The following is a 12304-nucleotide window of genomic DNA, read 5'->3' as shown; positions in this document are numbered from 1 at the left end:
ACACCCTCATCATTCCGTCTTTTACACACGGACTGCACGGCTTCTCTTGTAGACGGCACAGTTGACCACTTCTTCTCACCCCTGTTACCCCCACACCCCCACCCCACCCCACTATCTCAAACCGTCGTGTGGTGTCGTGGGCGGATGTGAGGGGTCAGTCTGGCGGACATAGAGAGGTGGAGAGGGGTGCTGGAGGTGGGGGAAGGGGATCAATCGTCAGACTGATCCGGCCTTCCGTGAAAAACCCACCCACACCCCTTCCGCGAAGTTCAGCCTGCAGGAGTGTTACTGAGTAAGAGGGACGCAGGAAAAGCCCCCGACGCTCAATATTTTTTTGCTCAATGATCGTGCACCATGGTGACTGGACTGTCCGAATGCTCTCCCACTGGCTGTGTGTGCGAGACGCGCGCGCATGTTTTTTGTTTGTTTTTGGTATGCGTGCGTCTATATGCGTGTGCGTCTGTATGCGTGCGTGCATGCTCATTTGAAGTCTATCAGTGGGTGTGAGCGCGCACAAGCGTGTAAAAGGCTGAATGCAGTGAGTGGGGCTTGAAATGTGCTCTGTCGTGATGATGTGACAAAAATTTGGTCACGTCACGACCTTTCAAGCAATGACTCGACTCAGCAAGCACACTACTCTTTCTGATCGGATTCAAAACTGACCTCTGAGACATTCAGTCCTTTACATTTTTTGGTGTTGTTGTTGGACCTTACAGTATAGTCGAGACTTATTTTTGTGGGGGTGGGGGTGGGGTGGGGGGTGGGGGGGCGTAACATAACGAACAGGTTTTTTTCCCTTGATGAAAAGACCACCAGGGGTATGTAAATGGGCAGCAAAGTGTGCTTGTGTGGCCGGTGCAGTGGAAAACCATCTGGTTCATTCCAATGGCTCCAACACATGAACTGTCCCCCCCCCCCCCCCCCCCACTGGGAACAAAGCAGTCACAAACCACTAGTGGACTTTGAAACAGTCCAGAAGAGGTGAAATACAGAACATACAAATTAAGTTTTCTATACGCCGCAACATTTCAAAAATCGTTTAATACTTAACCCATCCCTTCATCTCCTTTGCCCAGCCGACGGCAAGGCACAGCAACCCAGATAATCACGAATCAACAGATTTCGCTTGGGCAAAAAAACAACAACAAAAAAACGTCCAGCGGCACGCCGTCATTATGTATCTTGATCAGCGAGCTGTGTTGAGGGTGAGGGAGGGGGAAGGGAGGGCACCTGGTGGGTGGGGGAAGGAATGACCGCTGGTCAGCCAGGACCTCTCACACCGCCACACAGACGTGCTGCCATGGCGGTACTGTAGTGCCAGTCCGATTCACTGCTCCCTTTCCTGGTGTGTCTTTGTGTGTGTGTGTGTGTGTGTGTGTGTGTGTGTGTGTGTGTGTTTGAGAGAGTGAGAGCCGTGGCAGCTGGACACACTATGGTATGGTCATCTACTCGGATCAAAAGAGCCCCCCCTCCTCAACCCAATTACTTTTATTTATTTATTTTTAAGTGAGGGGAGGGGAGGGGGGAGGGGAGACGGGGTTCATTCCATTTCAGCTCATTACTGTTTTAGAACTGCATCATTTTATTTCTTCTTTTTTTTATTTTTTATTTTATTTCATTTTACTTTTTTTTTTTTTTTAAACAATTTATGCGTATTTGTTTATTTATATGTTCAATACAATTATATATATTTAATTTTATTAGATTATATCATTTCTTAGAAAATTCATTATCTCACTCTGTCTCTTTTGTTTTGTTTCTTTCTTTTTCCATGAGTCCATTTTTGGAGCACGGTTATTCAGTGTGACTTGCTGTGCTTTATATCACCTGCTGTATAAGTTTGTATCACCTGCTGTATAAGCTGGAGGTGGTTGTTGCTTTGAATATAGTTTGTTAAAAACACTTTTCACCCCTTCTTTCCACCCTTTTAGCACTAACACGTCACTATACTTGTGTGGCCAGCACTCTGGGTGGCCGAACCGTGTAGCCACCACTTCCACAGGGGTGGGTGGGTGGGTGGGTGGTGGTGGTGGTGGTGGAGGTATTGATCTGGGTCCCCACACACCGTTAGTCGTCTGGACGGTCAGTGCTGCACGTGCTGTGTGCTGCCGGACACCACTGACCACACCACCAACCTCAACCCCGCATCTTCTCTGGGCAGACACCACCACCACAGACCTACATTCTTCACACCACACCACCACCACACACCTACATTCTTCACACCACACCACCACACACCTACATTCTTCACACCACACCACCACCACCACACACCTACATTCTTCACACCACACCACCACCACACACCTACATTCTTCACACCACACCAACCTACATTCTTCACACCACACCACCACACACCTACATTTTTCACACCACACCACCACACACCACCACACACCTACATTCTTCACACCACACCACCACACACCTACATTCTTCACACCACACCACCACCACACACCTACATTCTTCACACCACACCACCACCACACACCTACATTCTTCACACCACACCACCACCGCACTGTGTCATGGTACACGTGTGTGCGGTGTGCCGTCACTCAAACTGGGCCATCGTAAGAAGTGTTCTACTTATATGGAGCCCCTTGAATGAATACTAAACTTCCATGCTCCTTCTTTGTGTTTATCAGTGCATCTATTATAATAAAGTACCATGCACCAATTTCATAAACTGCTCAGCGAGTTGCTTATTTTTCCTCACTTTTTCTCCCTTAAAAATCAAAGCGGATGTATACACTCTGTCCCTGATCGGACTGTCATCATGCTGCTTGGGGTGAGTGAACGTGCACTGCCCAGAAAGCAAGCAACGTAGACAGGAACACACACACACATATATACACACAAACTCAAGGGATAAAGAGGGAGGAGGAGGGGAGATGGAAGAGAAAGAGAGGGAGGGAGGGAGGGGGAGGGAGGAAGAGAGAGAGAGAGAGAGAGGCAGCATATCGTCACTAACACAGTCTGAGTCTCCCTCTGCAAGCTATCTACCCCAAGGACTGACCAGTGTCGGAAGCTGGGTGACAGCACGGTCATTACTGCTGACTCAACGTATTGTGCAGCTGGCGTCAGACTGAAGACACGTACATAGAACTGACCGTCAGACTGCAGACACGTACATAGAACTGACCAACAGACTGCAGACACGTACAAAGAACTGACCAACAGACTGAAGACACGTACATAGAACTGACCGTCAGACTGCAGACACGTACATAGAACTGACCATCAGACTGCAGACACGTGCTGAGAACTGACCATCAGACTGCAGACACGTACATAGAACTGACCAGACTGCAGACATGTACATAGAACTGACCATCAGACTGCAGACACGTGCTGAGAACTGACCATCAGACTGCAGACACGTACATAGAACTGACCATCAGACTGCAGACACGTGCTGAGAACTGACCATCAGACTGCAGACACGTACATAGAACTGACCATCAGACTGCAGACACGTACATAGAACTGACCATCAGACTGCAGACACGTGCTGAGAACTGACCATCAGACTGCAGACATGTACATAGAACTGACCATCAGACTGCAGACATGTGCAGAGAACTGACCATCAGACTGCAGACATGTACAGAGAAATGACCATCAGACTGCAGACATGTACAGAGAACTGACCATCTGACTGCAGACATGTACAGAGAACTGACCAGACTGCAGACATGTACATAGAACTGACCATCAGACTGCAGACATGTACAGAGAACTGACCATCAGACTGCAGACACGTGCACAGAACTGACCATCAGACTGCAGGCACGTACATAGAACTGACCATCAGACTGCAGACACGTGCAGAGAACTGACCATCAGACTGCAGACACGTGCAGAGAACTGACCATCAGACTGCAGACACGTGCAGAGAACTGACCAACAGACTGCAGACACGTGCAGAGAACTGACCATCAGACTGCAGACACGTGCAGAGAACTGACCAACAGACTGCAGACACGTGCAGAGAACTGACCATCACTATCAACCAGTTCGCAAAAGTGCAGAGCGTGGGGGGCTCACAATACAGGACACGGGGGTCAGGGGGAGGGTGGAAGTGTGTGTGTGTGGGGGGCGGTTATGGGGGGGGGGGAGAAATCCTCGCCCCCCCCCCACCCCACCCCACCCCCGGGGTGTGGGGTGGGACGGAGGAGATGAAAAATGAGTAAGGGGGAGGGAAGGAGAAGGGAGAATGATGGGGGTAGTTTCGAGACAGTGTGTGTGTGTGTGTGTGTGTGTGTGCTGAGGGGGGTGGAGGGAGGAAGGAGAGGCAAAGGACAAACAGGGGAAATGTGTCCAGCGGTCAGCAACACTGCAGAGCACTTGGGAGTGAAGAAGGGGATGGGGGTGAGGGGGCTAGGCTGCCAAGGAGGGGGCTGGGGAGGCGTGGGGAGAAAGACAGAGACAGAGACAGAGACAAAAATGAAAACCTATCTTCGGTTGTTAACATTCAAAGTGGAGCAACTGTTAGTCGGATCTCAGGATTTGGAAAAGGCTCTATCAAGCTGTGGGATGTTTGTTGTTGCTGAAAAGTTTATCTGTTTTTCCATGACGGTTTTTTCACCCACCCCTCTCCCCGTCATACACAAATAATGACGCTGAACCTTCTGCTCAGACTTGGCGTGGTGGGTCAAATGAGTACAGCAGCGAGTCCAAACTTTGTGCCAATTCCCTGTTGAACAACGAAGAAAACAAAACATGATGGCAACACGCTGCCCTGACGACCTGGTCTTCGTGAACACCCGACAGGGAGAACCTAGCCCCGAATCTGGAACTTTCCGTAACGACTGATGGACACAGAGGGAGGAGCGGGGGGGGGGGGACTTGGCAGACTGTGCCAATGGCGGCCAGAAACAACGCCCAATGTATAGACAGGGTCGTGATCCCATTCCCGATCAACAAGCTGCCTCCAAATAAAATAGCACAATACAAGTTTCAAACTGCGCTTCAAAACCACTTCGTTCTTCTGTATCTACACATCAATTTCTGTTTAGTATCTCGGCACAGAATGGACTTTTTTTTCTTTTGTCTTAACAGACCATAGTTACAGCCACCCGTGGGTAATGTGTACGATCAGTGGTATGATCTTCAACTGTAGTTTTAAGAAACTTTCTGGGGAAGAAGTGATTGAAGTCTTCGCTTCTGTGAAATGCAAAATTGCAGCTTCCTTCAATCAAAATCTTTCATGTTTAGCATAAAGTGATCGGGTGGTCTAGGACTTTCGTTCCCCGCTTCAAGGCAAAAGGCCAAAATAAAGACTGGGTTCCTTGATCACAGGAACGACTTCAGACATTTTAAATGGCCATGACGAGAATACACAGCCCACGCCCCCTCCTCCGCTTCCCATACACTGTCTGTCTGTAGCTCCAAAGAAAGGCGACGTGGACAGACTCTGAGCCGTCGATGTGTCTGTGAAGAAAAGGAGAGGACGAAAGAGAAGAGAAAGGGAATTCGGGGCTGGTGGGGGTATTTACAATGATAACGGGAAGAGGGAAAGGGCGACTGGACAGAGTGAGATGGAGGAAGGAAGGAAAGGAGTGGGCAGGAGGGGGTGGGTGGGGGAGAGAGAGAGAGAGAGAGAGAGAGAGAGAGAGAGAGAGAGAGAGAGAGACGGGGGGAGGGGAAAGAATGACCGGCACCCAGTGGATCAATACAGCCCCCTGGCAGCCCCGGGCGGTCAGCAGAGGCCAGCGGAGGTCAGACACAGACCTCCAATGACCCACACACGTTCTGTATACACACACTCTGCCAAGGACGCTAGCGCGCGCGCACACGCACACACAAACACACACACATACGCGCGCACCATAACCCAGACTAATCACTGTTCCCTCTCGCGAGATCCCTCCCCCAACCCCCAGTCTGTGTCCCCCACCTCCTCCATCTTTCACGACCACAAACAAAGCAAGTAGTGTCTTTTCTCACACCATCTTGTTCTTCATCCATCTACCCTACCACCAACCCCATACCTCTGTCTGTCTCTCACACACACACTGCTTTGATCTCAACTGGTCACTGTCCCTCAGCCTGCTAGCAGGCGGGGTCAGGTCGATCCAGTTCTGTCTGCCGGCTCACAAGTCGACGGAACGGACCGCGACTTGTGGCTTCAGCTGCAGTCACACTGGGCGTCCCCACGACACACTTCATGGTTCCGGATTCCACATGGTTGTCCTTTGGTGTCTTGTTTCTGTGAACATGTCGACATTTTCTGTCAACGTCCAACCCCCCTCACCCCAAATCAAATTATGGTGCTTAGAGCCCCGCCGACCACCTCAAGGCTATCGCCACGTTAGCATCTATTTCTAGTCAATGATTACAAAATAATTAAAAAAACCCAATAATGATAAAGATAAATTAATGTTTTTATCTTTAAGTCACTGCTTCAAGCTTTTCATTTTTCATTCGGGTGTGTGTGTGTGTGTGTGTGTGTGTGTGTGTGTGTGTGTGTGTGTGTGTGTGTGTGTGTGGACTTTCCAGAGTTCATTTAAAATCTATCCTCCTCCCAAATGGTCCTTTCATGTGATAACTGAGCGAGCGGTCCCCCGGCGCCTGTCAGGCTGAAATACCACTGCTGGATGCGTCCTTTTTACTTCGTTATCGCTACGTTTACGTTGTGTCTCCGGCTCTTAACAAATGTATTTCAATCAAACTGAACAATAAGACTATAACCGTGTGTTCGGTGTTGTGAATTGTGCATACTCAATCACAAAACACATGCTGTAGTGAACACCAAGGGAGGTGACGGCAACAGTGCAGGGTCTCCATCCTGAGGGTGGCCTCACTAACACATGACGATGACAGCCGCTCCCTGCAAAGTGCCAGAACAGCGCAGGGACTGCGACAGAGCCAGAATGGGTGTGGCAGTGCAAAGGGAGGGGGGAGGGGGAAGTGTTAATGAACGGCGTGACAACCAGGTCATGGCTGCAGCACGGACGTGTGTGTGTGTGTGTGTGTGTGTGTGTGTGTGTTGGGTTGGGGTGGAGGAGGATGGGACCCACCTCAGTCTCCATCCCCCACCGAGGTCGAATCAGGTGCAGGGGGTGTGAGGGAGATCAAAAACCTCATTCTTCCTCCCCGTCACACAGAGGTCGAATAAGAGAGGTGTGTGTGTGTGTGTGTGTGTGTGTGTGTGTGTGTGTGTGTGTGTGTGTGTGTGTGTGCGCGCGCGCGCGCGCGCTAACGGGAAGGGGATGGGAGTGAGGGAAATTGACCTCATTCTCCCAACACAAGAGGTCGAATCAATGTGGTTTCTGGGACGAAACGATCACGTAAACGGGCAGCAGGACTCGTGAGAGAGAGACCCAGTATGGAAATCCTGGTGGATAAGCCCCGACCACAGTCCCCGTGCGCTGACAGAGCTGTCCACAAAAAACAATGAGGGCACAGACCCTACAGGGCATTGTGTATGGACGGCCGTCAGGGAAAGCTTTAGCAAAGCACTTCTCTTAAGAGTCTAGCAGTGGCCCAGCCAGCAGGCAAGGGCCTGTACTGGGAACACGGCTCGTTCCAGTGAGTCAGCAGGCAACAATTCAGCAAAGTAGGTCCTCATCCCGATTTATGACATAAAGGCTGTGGAGGTGATCAGCTCGTCTGATCACTTTGCACTACTCCCGTACTACAGTCTGTCTGGGCGCGTTGCATTAATGCCGTCCAGGTTTTACATCGGTCTTAAGGGCGCAGCAACACCCTCAAAGCCATGCAAATGAGGCCTTGGGTAAAGGCGGTGCTGCCCCTCACAATCACCCCTCTCGTTTGCTCCCCCCCCCCCACACCCCTCACCCCCCCCCCACACACACGTCTATTCAGCTGCAGCAGATACTGTTGTTCCACATGCAATGACCCCCTGTCTGTTCACCCACATTTCTAATCACAAGCACGGAATACAGAGCGCACATTTACATGATCAGACTGTGGAACAGGGCTACCCTCAGGTATTTCTTAGCACCTGCATGTGGGGCTGTCAGTTCAAAAGCTGCTGTCACATCCAAACAGAGAAATAAATGTATGACGTACTGTACCTGATGGGCATTCAGCGATTTCTTTCTTTTTCCAACATCAAGATCAAAATATAACTTTTCTTTCCACACAACTGAGAAAAGGGTAGAATGAAGAGAGGTGGTGGGGGTGGGACAGATACTCAGAAAAACAGAGAGGGGGTGACTGATCCTTACAAAATCATATCCTGAACAAACATGCATGGAAAATATCAAAGCTATCCCCTTGACAACACAGCGTCCCTGAGGAATTCCCAAATTCCCAGTCTGTTTTTATCAAAAGTCAAAATGCATACAAAGAGAGAAATAGAGAGCGGAAAAAGATCCAGTGTAGGTACTCTGAAGCCCAAGGATGCCCAGCCTTTTTCAGTCAAACCACGCCGTACTCACAAATCTACCAGATGATCTGAGAGGTAACCACTGGCATATTTCATGCTGTCAACGCTTTCCATACCGACTTTTCATGAGCATATTTCCTGTCTCCAATATCCATTGAATCCTTTGACTGGCTTTGCTCCATCATTGCTATTGGTGACTGAGGTACAGAAACTTCTCTTTCCAGAACAGACATGATTACAAAAATAAGAAGAAGAAATGAATGATAAAATAAACAGAGTTCCAGATGACCTTGCTTGTGAAGCACCATCCTTACTCCTCGGAGAATCTTATTCAATTCCGGATCCTGCCAGCCGAGAAATGAGAACACAGCCCCGATTTCCCGCCAGCGGTGGAAGAATACAAGCGGGACGTGCCCAACGTGACACCGGCCGGACTTCCCCCAATCAATGGCATTTGTTTGCCCGTATGACCTGGATAGGCAACAAAGGAGGAATGTTTGTGAGCGCGTGACAACGGATTAGACACTCAACGACCACCATTTGCCGCAAGTGTTATGCCCCAGGATGGCTTGAAAGGGGGGAACAAATCGATAGGTCATTTTCGCTGACATACAACTCAAAGTAAAAGCACGGTATTTGCATGTACGTCGAACGATCTTGCCGGTTGTGTATGCCCTCTGCTCTCCCCACCCTCATCCCTCTCTCCACACACACACACACTCTCTCCTGGATGTTGCGAATACCACTGTAAACACAGTATGCCCTGTCAGCTCATTTTGTACGTCAAAATCAATACAGATCCATGAAGGCAAGCAATTTTCCTCTGGATAAATCAATTTGGATTTCTGTAACTGGGTGGGGTGGAAATGTCAGTCTACACAGTTTACACACGCGCCTGCTGGCTTTTGAATCTGGAACAGAGCTCGGTTGGGTGGAAGAAGTTGAAAATAAATTTCATTTTCTTAAAAGAAAAAAAAAGTAATAAAATAGAAATAATAAATAAATAGTAAAGCATATTGCTACGTACAACCATCAATCGTAACAACTGATAAGCTGATGCAGCCGTAACATTTTTGTTTTTCTATTTTAATTTAATGCCAACATGAAAAAGGAAAATAAACATTCAAATCACCAGCTTCCGAGGCTGACCTATGAGGCCTGACGCGCGGACAGTGGCCCCAGCGGTGTACATGTCGTGCAGGTTGGAAACAGACACATTCTGCGAGTCACCGAGGAAAACGGGTGGAGGACAGCCGGTCGACACAGACCAACGCGATTCCAAATCAGGGCTGACGCCAGCGTACCAAGGGAAGCCATCCAGCCCCACGCAAGACAAGCAGAAAGCGGGTTACCCATCCTACCTTGTACCCATGGCGAATCAATGGTAACAGAGGCACGCTCTCCCACCCCGCCTTGCTCCCACCCCAGACAGACAGAGCTGCACCAACTCGTTAGACGGCAGAAAGCGGCGCCACAAGTGAGTTGCTGTCTGTCCCATCAAACCGGGTGTGGGGGGGATGGAGACAGCTTCTCCCCACCCTGCCGTCTGGCAGCACGAGGTGAGACAAGCCGTTCTCTGTTGTGCCGAGGGCCAGAGCCAGGGGTGCAGTGGGCAGGATGGAGGGGTTTGGAAGGGGGGCGGGGGGCGAGGGGGAGGTCGTCAGGGCGCCAAAGAGCCATGCCAGAACGGGGCAGCACACACATGCAGGGCCAACAACAAGCCGGGGGGTTGGGGGGGACATGGCCTCCCCTCTCACCTTGGCGGCTTCACATTATTGTACTGCCAGTCTGCTCTTGTGTCAACGGCCTGCAGGGGAAACTGAAGAAATACCAGGAACGGGGGAGAGGGGAAAAAAAGGAGTTCTTCACCACTTTCCTTCACTTGCCGTCTTGAGGTTATCGTCCAACTGGCTGGATCTTCACTTCTCCGATCTGAACGGAGTCACGACCGCGATCAGAGGGTGAAATGCGGGTGGAAGTTCACTGCCAAAAACATTCAGCAAGTGGAGAAAAATTGCCAGAATAGTATATCATGTTCCGGAAAAAAAAAGTCTCGTGAAAGTGAAAAACCGTGGAATATCAAAAATATAAATAAATTTTCAAGAAAGTAAAAGAATAATAATAATAAAAAAAAAAAAAAGAAATAAAAAAAAAATCCTCGTACTCATTCTATCAACACTACTACATGGAGTCCCCGTAGCGCAGTGGATAGCGCGCTGGACTTCTAATCCAGAGGTCGCGGGTTCGAATCCCGCCGGGGATGTCTTTTTTTTGCCAACGGCCATACCACGTTGAAAACACCGGTTCTCGTCCGATCACCAAAGTTAAGCAAAGTCGGGCCCAGTTAGTACTTGGATGGGTGACCGCCTGGGAACACCGGGTGCTGTTGGCATTCTTTTTCAAGGCCTGACTAAGCGCGTTGGGTTACGCTGCTGGTCAGGCATCTGCTTGGCAGATGTGGTGTAGCGTATATGGATTTGTCCGAACGCAGTGACACCTCCATTTATCGAGAGAGAGGGAGGGAGGGAGGGAGGGAGGGAGAGAAGAGACAGAGGAGAGAGACAGAGAGAGCACTGAACAATGTGAAACACCAGAAAGAAGTGGAACGGCACACGTTCAGTCTGAAAGCCAACATAGTCCAACACCACCAGGATAGGATAGTCAGTCAGTCAGTCTTCTAACTTTCAACTGTTGCAGAAGGTCGGTGACAATTTCTGGTCATTCTCTTCAAGTTTTGTATTGTAACCATATACAGCCGGTGTGGGAATGGTAAAGAGCGCCTCCATTTGCCCCACACTACGATGTCTTTTTTTTGTGTCTTTTTTTATTTTATTTTTTTAAAGAGACTGTTCTTTTGTTTCTGAACGGTGTGGATTATTATTATTATTGTTGTCGTTTTCCGCAACTTCATTATATATTTAATATTTATCTGCATAATTATGGAGTAAAAAAAAAAAGTATTTAACTGTCCTATGTATAAATATTCCTTTCCAGTGTGTGTGTGTGTGTGTGTGTGTGTGTGTGTGTGTGTGTGTGTGTGTGTGTGTGTGTGTTTCAGTCCCTGAAACCGAAACCGTATTTTATCAGTCACTAATTTTGTGGCACGATGTCTCCTGTCCTGTTGTGGCCCTAGCGGTCGGCTGGGCTGAGCTGAGGTTACGTGAAGTCACGTGAAGAGCGTCAGACATGGGTCATGTGCACCACAGTTCACGTGTGAATCACCTTCGGATGTCGTGTTTGTGTCGTGTAATGATTTGTTGTGTCATGGCCAATGTCAGGCCTCATGCTCCTGTTCTTCACACCTACATGACCTCTACGGGACACTGTCATCACAATCATCAGGCCTGCGCTCCATCTCTCTCTCCCTCTCGTTCACACACACACACACACACCCCGTTAACCTTCCTTCCCAAACAGCTCGTGTCGTTTGCGTCAACAGAAAGGACGAGCAGCGCTGCGCAGCTCTGTCACACACACACACACACTGCACATGCACACGCGCCCTAAAATAGAAACCGGCTGCTGTCTCCACAGCCCAAGTTTAATTACAGACAGCAGGTGGTAATTGATATAGACCGGCCCGCGAATAGATCTGAGCTCATGCGACAACAACTAGGCTCTGACCCAGTTGACAGGCTGCTCGTGATTCATCCACCCCACCCCACCCCACCTCTCGCTCTCTGTCTCTCTCCCGATTCCGACGACGTACCCACTGTCAAGACACCGTCCTGCACCAAACAGTGACAGGCAGCCCAAGAAAGTGGGTTTGGTGCAGTCGGGTGGGGAAGGAAGGAAGGCAGCAGCCCAACAAAGGACAACAATCGCAACACCCAGAGCAGTGCCCGCCCTTCACACACACACACACACAGAAAAGCAGGTCAATCAATGTTTCTTGGGGAGAAAGGCAAAAATAATCAGTCAGCTGTTTTCAGCTGA

At 49.5% G+C, this 12304-nt stretch overlaps 2 non-coding genes across 2 annotated transcripts; both read left to right on the top strand.

Moving 5' to 3' along the window:
* The first annotated feature begins 10558 nt into the window (after positions 1-10558).
* Positions 10559-10631, top strand: Trnar-ucu (transfer RNA arginine (anticodon UCU)). The gene has a single exon. It is a non-coding gene; the product is annotated as a tRNA-Arg (tRNA).
* Positions 10632-10641: 10 nt separating this feature from the next.
* Positions 10642-10760, top strand: LOC143291788 (5S ribosomal RNA). Its single transcript, XR_013056586.1, has one exon. It is a non-coding gene; the product is annotated as a 5S ribosomal RNA (ribosomal RNA).
* Positions 10761-12304: the final 1544 nt, after the last annotated feature.

The sequence above is a fragment of the Babylonia areolata genome, chromosome 17 (assembly GCF_041734735.1).
Source record: "Babylonia areolata isolate BAREFJ2019XMU chromosome 17, ASM4173473v1, whole genome shotgun sequence".
In the NCBI taxonomy this organism is placed as follows: domain Eukaryota; kingdom Metazoa; phylum Mollusca; class Gastropoda; order Neogastropoda; family Buccinidae; genus Babylonia; species Babylonia areolata.
This window is presented reverse-complemented; position numbering and strand designations above follow the sequence as displayed.